Source organism: Schistocerca gregaria, chromosome 1 (assembly GCF_023897955.1).
Source record: "Schistocerca gregaria isolate iqSchGreg1 chromosome 1, iqSchGreg1.2, whole genome shotgun sequence".
NCBI classification, from domain to species: Eukaryota; Metazoa; Arthropoda; class Insecta; order Orthoptera; family Acrididae; genus Schistocerca; species Schistocerca gregaria.
In genome coordinates this window covers 159,815,698-159,828,110 of record NC_064920.1, presented here as the reverse complement: position 1 = coordinate 159,828,110, position 12,413 = coordinate 159,815,698, and the positions used below count along the sequence as shown (strand labels likewise).

Genomic DNA, 12,413 nt, shown 5'->3' with positions numbered 1-12,413 from the left:
TTTCAAAACTCAAAAAGCTTTTCTTGGTGACAGATGTTTGGTGCATTTTGACCCTGCCAGGCTTGTACTTTTGCAAGACGATGCTTCTTCCTATGGAGTCAGTGCTGTGATTTTGCACAGATTTGGTGCACAGGACAGACCTATTGCTCTTGCCTCAAAGTTACAGGACAGACCTATTGCTCTTGCCTCAAAGTTGTTAACTCAAAATCAGTGCAATTATTCACAAATTGATAAAGAACCTCTCCAATACTGCATATGGTGTGACAAAATTCTATCACTCTTTGTGTGCTCGCAAGTACTATTTAGTGACAGATCACAAGCCTTTGCAGTCATTGTTTCATCCGTCTAATCCGGTCCCTACATGCACCGCTCAAAAATTGCAACAATGGGCTTCGTTGTTTTCACAGTATCAGTATGAAATTGTGTACAGACCTATGGCAAAGCAGACACCCTACCTGACCTTCCAACTGGCCCAGACTCTGATTTTGATGCATCTGCTTGTTGCCAAATCGATAATCGATGCGCAGTACTCCGAATTGCTGGAATCTTTTCCCTTGCACTACAGAAAAATTGCAAAGGTCACAGAAGTGGATCCAGATCTCAAGATTTTGTTGCCTTACATTCACAGATCTTGGCCTCATTCATTGAACGGTATCCAGCCTCAGTAGCAAGCTGATATTGTGCATGTCAGCATAACCTTTCAATTGAACTGCGTGTGATTCTAGTTCAAGATGACAGTAGACAATCGTGTATGCTTATTCCCAAAGTGTTACAAAAGGATGTGTTGCTATTGCTTCACCAAAGAAATTGGGTAATTTTTCACACTAAAATGGTTCGCATGGCGGCACTGTACTTGGCACAGTCTGGATGCCCACACTGAACAGATAACGTCACAATGTCGTGCACTTACGGAAATCCAATCAGCTCCACCACAGACATTCTCAGCTAGGTATAAGACGCAATTGCCATGACAACGAGTGCACAATGATTTTGCAGTACCATTTTGGAATACTCATTGGCTCATAGCGGTAGACTCTTTTAGCAACTTTCAATCTGCGGTGCATATGACTTCTACCACATCATGTAGTACCATTTAACCATTGTCCTCCATATTTTGCATCGAAGGATTGCCAGAAGTACTTGTGTTGGACAACGGACCACTGTTCACTTCACATGCTTTTGAACGCTTTTGTGTACGAAATGGCATTTGTCATCTAATAAGTGGTAGTGTTGCGGATCACTTCTATTGCCCTTTTTGTAAATATGTGCACCCTGCACTTTTTTCCAACCACTGAGCATTCTTTTGCTGGAGAGAACTTCAGTGTATTTTGGTTAAAAGATGTGTTAATTCAGCCACAAATGTAGTACAGAATTTGATAGGGTTGCTGTTAGGCCCTGGAACTAAGTTAAGTTTTTAATGATTTGAGCTGTTTCTCAATGCCACTTGACACTAACATCTATAACACTCATCTGTGCAATGGTATGAGAATTTCCTCAGCTATGAGTATCTGGTCACATTAGTGACTCTAACAGCCTTTACATTTATATATAACCAGAATTTCTTCAGGTTTTGTGAGAGATCTTTTGATAACATTCTGCTCTGGTGGTCACTGAAGGCTTCACGCATTGTCCTCTTCATTTAGTATCTCTCTGTCTACACTCTTGTGTTTTGTTTTACATCTATTGTGTAACAGTCTAGGGCCTATGTTTCTTGAGAAGTTTCTTTCGGTGACTGTATGTGATGAAGGGTCCTTCACATCATGAACCATAGTTGTTCTATATGCTCCTGTAGTGAGAAAATGTACTGAACAAACAAATCTTCCTTTTACTTGCCCTTTGTACTTTGGTAATTATAGCCACAACAACTGTCTCATGGTCAGTGATACCAGTTTCAATGAATCATTCTCAAAGATGTCAGCCCTGTATGTTGTCATTCGATCTAATATATTTCCATTATGAGTACTGTTACCAACCATCTGTTCGAAATAGTTTTCAGATAAACATTTAAAAATGTTTCATAATATCTTGTCACGCTCCTCCTCCAATGATTAAAATATGACTGAGGAATTTGCACACTCACAAACTGATGCTTTCTCAAAAAAATGTTGATAGAAGAATCCAATTATAAGTTTATGTGCACTCCTGATCTGGAGCCTTACCCTCACAATCTTACATGCGTCTTCAGTTCTATGATGATGTATTTGAGTTTCATGTCTACTATGACAAATACACAACTTCAGTTTCCAATTAGGCTATCCTTCCAATCTACATTTAAATTTTCCCCATGAATCTCACTGTTGTCAATTTCAGGTTTTAACTTGCTTTCAGTGTCTAATATGTGAGCTTACTGTCTTTTTAGGAGTACTTAAAAATTTGGCACTTTTTTGCAAATATTTCTGCAGTTAATCGCAAGGATTTTAATATATCTGTTGGTGATTTTTCTTTGGATGTTACACTGATTCCTCCAGGTCTCTTACAGCTATCATTATCAGTACTATATGAAGAGTCGCTTACTCTAAAAAAACAACTTGCCTGCATCCTGTACTCAGTCAACTACCCAGGCAGTTGCCTACCTAACACATTTAGGTAGGACCACACAGTTCTCAACCCCACGGCTCAAGGGTAAGAAGCTGCAGGTGGCCAAGACCAGTTCTAGGGACAATGCTGCAGATTGTGAGCTTCGTTGAAACACCACGAGCAATGCTCGTATTCTCAAACTTCTCTGGCAGCTGCCAGAATGATACAAGTATGACATTGGTGCCCAGATGACAAGCATCCTTTGTCGTAATGAGCATCACAATCTGCAGTTGGTTGCATCCTATTACCTTAACGGTCACTGGAATAGCGCCTTTGACATGTTGAATGAGGCACACAGACATGCACACTAAGTGTGCATGGTGTTCTTTCCCATCCTTTGCTACCATATACCAAAGGAGTGCCACTTTTCACCACACAACTAAACTCCCAAGAATTAATATTATCTTATCATTTTGATGTTGTCTCCACTTCACACAGGACATTTATCAACTGGCGAAGTGAGTCTCATTGGTTCAGTTTCAGTGGAACACAGCACCTTGAACTTGTTGGTTAGGGTATTGAGTATAACACGCACAGTTCTCAGTATTCCCTGTCTCCACTGCACAGGGCACCTAGGCCTAACACTGACATGCTAATACAGTCAGGTGGACATCTATATAGTAATAGATGTTGTTATTTCTACAGATGAGGCAGTATCCACGTACAGTTCAGTACTCCTTTCACTTTACTCTACAAACCATAAAAGTAAGTTATTCAAACAGTGAAATACAAGTAGTATCTACTGTCAAGTTCTTGGAACTATAGACAGATCACAGGTTAACGGAAGCATCCGATTTCATCCGTCTGCTTTGACCCATGACGTAAGGGTGTTGTGTGTGAGGTCATTACGGTGCAGAGTTTATGAGTTGGTTGTGTTTGTAGATGTTGTCTTGTTGTGTTTGTTGGTGGTAAGTAATTTTTTTTTTTTTGTATATTTTACTCAAGTTGTAATGTTGTGTGTATTGAATGTATTTTAATTTACATAGGGATGTTTGACTTTTTGAGGTGTTTTGGTTGTGGTTTTGTTTTTCGTAGTTGTAGGTATTGGTTTTTCCGTATCAATAGTTGTGGTTGACCTATAAGGGTGAAGGGAAATGACAGATTTCAATTTTCGTAGTTTTATATGTAGGTAGGTATTGGTGTTCTGGTATCGTCAGCTGTGATCAAGGGAAATGCCTGATACCAATTTCTGTAGTTTTTGCTGTAGGCACTGGTGTTTTGGTATCATCATCTGTGGTTGACCTATGTAGGTCAAGGGAAGTGTCCAATTCCTATAGATTTTTTAATCATTTTTTTGTTGTGTGTGTGGTTTTTTTTTACTGTTATATTTAGCTTGTCCCCACCCAAAAACCCCCAATTTCATATGGTTGCCCTGTTAGTTTGATTTTACTTTAGGAAGAAGATGTTATTGTCTTATTTATACATATTTTTGTGTTTGTTGCCATGTGTATGTAGCGACATCATAGGTGCCATATTGGAGATGCTTACAGAAGCCATTTCCGCCATATCGATGACATCATGGGTTAAAGCATAAGGGTGGAATATGACACTTCCGTAATACCACAGATCACTGCCTAGAATTAATGAAGCACCTTGGTTCAACTATGTCTACAGAATGCTACACATGATTACTACTATAGGAGGTTTAACATGAAGAAACTAGTTTATTTTCTATATTTCCATTCTCTAATATTATATGCAATCATAATTTGGGGAAATTCAAGTTGCAAAAGTAGTACTTTCAGAATACAGAAGTGTGTCACTAGAATTATACCTGGAGTTAATTCAACAATATCCTGCAGAGACCTCTTGAGGAATGCGCATTGTGACAACTGTTCCACAATACACGTATTCGTTAAGATGTTTTCTCTTTTCACCAAAATATCTGCAAAAACCATGAGTATATCACTAGCACGAAATACAACATCTACAAAGATGACGAATGGTTAATATTAATACAGGAAAGAGTCAGATACACGGATACACATGTATTAAACAACCTATCAGACAACATTAAATGTTATGTAGGTAACGCATTGGAGTTTCGAACTGAATTAAAAGACTGACACCGTAATACAGTACTTCAATGTCATTGCCTTGCACTTAAATGTACATCCTCGACTTCTTTAACTTTCCAGACACCATTTTCTGTGGGATACATGGAATATGATTAATGCAATATAAAATGTAATGCAAAAAGAATTTCCCTATAGTGAAAAATATACAAGAATTGGGGGTGGTGGTATATTAATTCTTTTCTCCAAAAGCTACCAGAAGGAAAAGTGACATTCATTACTCACATTATGGCTGCGACTAGCACAAAAAGGGATGCACAACTCTGCAACAAAAAATTCTGATCACTTAACTGGTGGTATAAAATGTCCGACAGGCACCAAAGTACAGTTTAAAACAAGACTAAAAAAGGTTCTCATTGACAACTCATTTCCGCTGAAGAACTATTTCTGTAATGTGTTGAAGGTGGTGGGTAAAAATTACTAACTCACATTTGTATATTTCCCTAAATGACTCGATCCACATCATTACGACTTATCGTGCAAAATGATCCATGGAACATGAAACTAACTAATTACCTGAGTCTGTAAGGAGTTTCTTAGCATAGATTACGGCGGATATACTGTACTTTACTACACGACATGAACTTCGTTATGTGGGAAACAAAAATATTGGGAACAGATATCAGAGAGCTCCCTCTCAGCAGGCATTTAATCCAGTTTAAAGCAACAACAGTGACTTGTGAAATATAGTTGCAAGACATAGTTACCTCGTGTATTTGTTGTAAGTCAAAATTGACCTCTCAAATTATATACAAAAGTACGATGAAAGTCCTTTCTTTTCGTCGTATGTAACCACGGTATTAGAAGGTGACTGAGGAATCAAAACTAGTACCCGCCTTCATCTCAAAACATCATCTCCCCCCCCACACACAATCAACATTCACAACTTTGCGGGTACTCTGTAGTGTTTATATTATTCCATCAGCTGTTGTATCAACAATTACATCACTACTATCTCGCTAGATTAAATCGTTATACTTTACGAGATATCGATAGTACTGGAAACTAATTTCAGCAGCTTAATATCGTATCTTGATTTATCCTGCTCTTGTCCTTGGTCGAGATTATTTTTGATTTCACCTACATCACCCATCATACATAAAAAAATCTGTATACTTGAACGATAGAAGTAAAGCGTAGACTCTAGTCTATACTGATTTGCCATCGCAAGCAAGGGTTCATCCAACTGTTGTGTAATGCTCTTTCCCAAACATATTCGCATGCTTTGGTGTCAGCTTAATAATAATAATAATAATAATACAAGTACAAATGCTTTATTCATCTTAAATCATTTCTGAAAGCAATCGGTTCGTCAAAGTTAAGTGAAATATTAATAATAATAAAGCTTAGGCAAACACCACCAAGTATAGGAAAATAATGAAGGATGTACAAGGTGTTCGGAAACTATTCGTTCAAATTAATACAGAAGATGGGAAACATCAAAACAATTATTTTGATAAAGAACAAGTCGTCTCTGAATGCAACATTAGTGTGCTGCTGTGTTGATATCTATGTCTGGGAATGTTTTATTATATTTATAAATGATCTTCCTCTCTCTACGGAACATTGTAGATTCACCATTTCTGCGGATGACACTACACTACTTATTGATAATTCAGTAGATAAGCTTGAGGTAACGGCAAATAAGGTTTTAAATGAAACGATGAACTGGTTCAACATTAATGGTCTTATTTTAAATTACTGTAAAACAAACTACATTCCGTTCCACAAAACATCCAAAGATGAGGAAATATTTGTAAAAGTAGGTGAGCAGACAATAATCAGGTTAGATTCCTCAAAATACCTAGGCTTGCATATTGATAGCAAACTGAATTGGTCAAACCACATCGTGGATCTGTGCAAAGGACTAAGCTCAGCAACATACGCATTGCGCATTGTTTCTTCTTATAGAAATATGGAAACCATGAAGTCAGCGTATTATGGTTACTTTCATGCAATTATGGCATTTGGAATTATATTTTGGGGAAATCAGCCACTGGCTATAAAAGTACTGTGTGTAAAAAAAAGAGCCGCAAGGATCATGTGTGGAGTCCATCCTAGAGCCACATGCAGGAATCTTTTTAAGAAGCTTGAAATACTTACATCCACTGCGCAATATATATTCTCGTTGATGTGCTTCATAAGAAAAGAAAAATCCATCTTTAAGCTGAATAGCGCATATCACAGTCACAATACTAGAAGGAAACATGATAACCACTATGAACAGTCAAATCTAAGTATGGTGCAGAAAGGAGTCCATTTCAGTGGCTGTAAGATTTTTAATGCCCTGCCTTCAAGAATTAAGTGTTTAGTAGATGATGATCTCTTGTTTAAAAAAACCTTAAGGCAGTTCCTATTGCAAGGATCATTTTCTACATTAGAAGAGTTCCTGAACTACAGTGGTTAACATCTCTTGTATTGTAAATTGCAAATGTATGCCCAAATTTGTATTTGTAATACCGAATATTTTGATTGTATACATATATTTTGCAATATTTATTTCTCTGTAACACTTATTATTTTGTAATCTTTATCTCTCTCTAAAATGTATTTTTGTAGTGGGACCTAAGTTACTGTTTACAGTTTTTTGTTTTGTAATCTCTATCTATATCTAAAATGTATTTTTTGTAGTGGGACCAAAGTTACTGTTTACTATTTTTGTTTTGTTTTATATATTATCATGAATTCTGGCCAAAAGCTTGTAAAACTGACACGTTCCATATCCTGTGATAGTGTCACAACATGGATCACCGGAATAAGAGATAAATAAATAAAATATGTGCGAATGGTTGGCTCTGAGATCTGCTTGGAAACACATCGATTGATAGCACGTGTTGAACACGACTCGAAATGTTCGAACAGTTTACGTCACAGTTCGGGAAATCTCTCTTGATCAGCCTACCGTCTATTGACTTTTGTAGGTATCATCGCGACGACCTGTGTTTGCATTTTTGATACACTATTCATTTTACTATTAGAAATAATTGTGGAACACGGTCTCAAATACCTTCTAGGGTGCAAGTCATGCGTAACAATGGCAACTAATATATAAATAAATGATCGAAATCATGATTTTATCTGATGCTCAAGTTTTAGTTCATCCCGTGATCTAGTGACGTTTGATTATACTAGCCTGAAGCCTTGCCCCTTACCTGACTCTTGCGATAAAAAACGTCGTTTTATTACAATCTGTTTCGTTTGTTCGACATTCAATTCTTAATTACTTGCCTTGTTCATTTTATGTGAATGTTGTGGTCTTGTTTTCAACCTGATTACAATCTGGTAACGTTTTTATGTTATTCTACTATCTGAACAGGAATTGAATTGCTCATTTGCAACATACTCCATAAGTCATTACGTCATAAACAAATAAAATATTGTACTGGGTTCAGTCAAGTATTATTTTTGGGGGGATAACATATTCGTCTTTGTTACCTTAATTTAAATATCAGCATAAATGATTATATGAGGGTTGGAACTTTAATAGTGGCAACTATTTATTTACAGATCTTACAAAATAGTTACGTATTTCAGAGTTTTATTGACCTTCCAAGTAGTCACCAGCACTGCGTATAAGTCGTTGCCAGTGATGTGGAAGCCATAGGATACTCTTAGCAGTGCCAGTTATGTTGACATTACGAGCGCCGCGGTCTATTGCCCGACGAATTTTTAGCAGTTCTGAAGCGAATGTCGTAAACTGTTTCCTTCAGCTTAGAAATCGAGTTGAACTCACCAGGGCTTAAGTCAAGGGAGTGAAGTAGGTGGTATAGCACTTAGCAGCCTCATAACTTAAACAAATCAGTAACAGCTTTCCCTGTACGTGCTTGAGCATTGTCTTGAAAAATGATGGTCAGGTCCTGCAGAAAGTGTCTCTATGACGTTCATTTTTAGAACGCAACTTACGACCAGCTTAGAGACAGATGACACTTTCAGCAGAACCTGACCATTTATTGCATACTGTTAGCTCAAATGTCGATCAAGTTGAAAAGCTGTTACTCTTTCGCCCATTGCTTCTCATCTTTACCCATTTCTCAAGACCTTTTCCCCTCTTCAACCGATCTACATTAAATTTCGCGAGATTTAATTCAGCCTGAAGGGCACAAATCCTTACCTCCTGCTCAGCGATTCTCACATCTCTTTTACAAAGCCTACAGTACCATGGGAAAGCCTTGAATTCCCTATTCAGTTTCCCACTACAGATACCCTGGTGAATTTCCAACCCATAGTCTACACATACCACTCCTCCCTCATTGACTATTTTATGACAACATTCACACTTATCACTCATTGAAACACAGATAGCACACTTACAAACAGAATTAAATCACTTAACACACTTTACACTACACGAGTTTTTCAGATCAAAAATTAGGGCTACAGGTTAGCACTTGAGGAGTATGATACGACGTAAAAAGTTATGAATTTCCATTTACAACAAGAATTTAGCACTCACTCAACTACAGTATCTGTTGAATATCAAACACAACAGAGTGTAACTTTATTGTACACAAACAGAACATAAACAACTGACATGTGCGAAAGATTCTAAACCAAACAAATTAAGATTTACGCTACTTCCCAGAAACATGATCTTTTAACAGACCCATTCCTCTCCAGGCAGGAGACTAAACAAAGAATTTTGGTGTTGCTAATGGTTTGCTATTAATTTGGAATAAGGCATCGAATCCGAAGTGAAAGTATTAGCTAGAGGAAGTTTGGTGCTGTCATAACTTGACTGTTATTGTGCTATTTACTTTGCGCCATAACGATCGGCAGAAATAAAAATGTACAAAATACAGAAACTGGAAAATGAAATTTCGGTCCGAAATTATGAATTAATTTTGACTCTGTTTGGAAATTACTGTAAATGAACGGTCGCCAACTCACTTAGCATGTTGACAGACATGGACAGTCACGAAGGCAACGACTCTTGCTCATTATCAAAACCCAATGATCATCCAAAAAAAAAGTCAATCATGGACTTGCAACTACTTCATGAAATTGCTTACAAGTTCTTTACACTACCAGTTACGTAACAACTGAGTTGCATTTCTCACTGTAATGTTAACTACTATTAAATTGTTTTGCAGAATGTAAATTTTTCGAAAAGAATATTTTTAGTATTTAAATTGACTGTTCTACAATAATAACTGATTTTATAATATGTTATGGAGTACTCTATTTTGACTTATTGTTAAGTAAATTACTTCTCATACAATATTGTCTAAACATGAAATACTGTTAAATACACTGCTTAGTCAAATTACTTGTCAATAATTAGCACTTAATTAGCAATTCCAAAAAACGTATTTTCTTTCTTCACTTTTATTTAAACTATTGATCAGTTCGATAAATGTCATCTTTTTTTAACATTTACTTTCAGTTCATTAATGCCACACTCAGTTAATTATGAATATGAAGAGGATCCTGTCAGGTAGTTGTTACTCAGGATTAGACATCTTAACACACTAAAGTTGCTAAAGAATATGTTATTGAACGATTGGCAACTAGCAGTGGCTAGTCTTGTAAATTCTAAACGATGTACTGGTTGGATCTTACTTGGTAACGGTGCTGTTAGGTTCAGTATACCACGACAATGTATAGCTGCAGGCACTTGACCAAAATTAACTTTGGGTCCCCAGGGCTCTTCTTAAACACTGGTTAACATTTATGCTTCGTGCTGTGCCCAATTACTTCTCCAAATTATGCCTGGCCGTACAGTATGTGGGTTGTTGGAGTGAAACAATTCTTGTGTCCTTTCACAGCAGAATTCCTCCTTTTCGTCCAACCCGCTCGCTCGCCTGTTGATAAACATTTCCCGACTGCTTCATGCTCCTGCATCTAGCCATAGTACAACAAAACAATAACCTGTTTGGTTTACATAACATTCCCTGAGTTGCTCAGTGTGTCTACTACAATTCCATCCATTCTCTATCACTGGTTATTTTGAATTCAGGAAGTTGTTGAAACATATATACAGCACAATAATATACACTACATATTTATATACTTCATTTAAATGTATGTAGTTGATAAAGCAGGAAAACTTTATATGTGAAGACTGTGTTGTTGGGTTACACATGTTCCACGTTACATTGATGTATATTGGCAAATGTAGACTCAAGAAATCGTTCAGAAATGCAACAACCAATCCCTAAACCAACCAACTATTAGTACTAAGGAATTAAAAGTTAATGAATTATTTGACACCATCCAAAACATGCTATTCATTACTCATTTGAAATCTGTTTGCTAATACTATATAGCTAATCAGAAAATAATTTTTTTACAAAAACTATCATGTACACAAAACATTCAGTCATATGGGAAATTTTTCAGCCCAAGAACCTGCTGTAAAGCTCACAATAAAAAACGAAAACATTTAGCCACTGAGCTATAAACAATTGACACCAATTAAACAACATGATTAAAAATGATTAAGAAATATTCACACAGCTTTTTAAAATCTCTGTCCACATAAAATCTATAACTCTTGTAAACCAAACATCATGAGTATTTATTACTCAAAAGTGATCCAAAAATTATTTTTCACACAGCATTTACATTATCTGTGTCCACACAAGTACCATTTGAATTACTTTTTACATTTTTTTGTACCATACTATTTAAATATGCACTGCTTACTCATAAGCATTTCTTGTATACTCCTCCTTTTCCTGGAAAGCAGAAACTGGTGCACTATCTCGTGCATGTCCTCATCAGCTTTTATTTTTGTGTGTGTGCCTGCATCTGTCCCACATCCATAGGCACATCTTTCATAATATTTTTTACTTTTGTCAGGTAATAAATTAGTTTCCTGTAAGTTTGTACTTGCAACCTAAATCACAAGTCCGAGTTCATGAGAAGTCATCAGTTACATACACTATACATCCTCTAAAACTAATTACAGTAAAGTTAATATTCTGACTATGAGTTATATAACTAATTAAACACTCATTTAACTAAATAAAAACATTATCTTCATTATTTCAACATTACATCCACATTGTATGATCATTAACAAAAAAATTCAGTAGCTTTTTAAGTCCGCAATTTATTGCAATTATTTAAAGGCAGAATAATACAATTTGTCTCTGATAGTGCTTTAAGTCTACTACATTCTGCACACCCAATATTTTACCTGATTGCAGGTATGTCAGAGAGTAAGCATTAGGGGGAGGAATGATTTCAATTTTGAATGGTTCAATATAAATAAACTTCAGGCTGGAAATTTCTTTATCTATTTCACTGGATTTCGCGTGTATTTTGACGAGGACACTGTCACCTGCCATGAATTTTACTGGTTTTAAATTGTGATTGTGACTTTTAATTCGTGCCTCAGCACGTTTTCTCCTATTATCCCCTGACATCTCTTTCTTTTGACTGATGTCTAATTCTTGTTGTGGTGGGAAAACGATTATCTCCTGTATGAAGCCTGTACTCTCATGAGACAACGAGTTCATGATCTTTTCAATATCAGCTACAAACTTGCCCCACGCCCTATGGTTGTTACGACAATGTGTTCCGAAACATCTACCCAATTCACGCATTTGGCTTTCTGAAGGTTTCCTCAATGATTGGTAAGCCGAGATATGAATAACCTCTACCCCTCTTTCTTTCATGCCTTAATTCCATACCTTGGGTATAAATTGCGGCCCATTGTCAGATAATACCGTCTTCGGTTTTCCTACTTTCACGAAATTTGCTAAACAACCTTTTAGCTGTGGCCTTACATAAGTTACACAGCTTTACAAATTTTGA

At 36.5% G+C, this 12,413-nt stretch overlaps 1 protein-coding gene across 2 annotated transcripts in view; it reads right to left on the bottom strand.

The window, feature by feature from the left end:
- Positions 1–5,805, bottom strand: part of LOC126335399 (mediator of RNA polymerase II transcription subunit 6) — a 33,066-nt gene extending 27,261 nt beyond the window's left edge. The window contains exons 1-2 of one of the 2 annotated variants that reach the window (XM_049998647.1): positions 5,360–5,698; positions 4,352–4,462 (exon numbers count right to left, since the gene is read on the bottom strand). The gene's annotated coding sequence lies outside the window, so the exon portion shown is untranslated. Of the gene's footprint in view, positions 1–4,351; positions 4,463–5,359 lie in introns of both variants that reach the window. The other variant, XM_049998667.1, reaches the window with a different exon arrangement.
- Between the last annotated feature and the right edge of the window lie 6,608 nt (positions 5,806–12,413).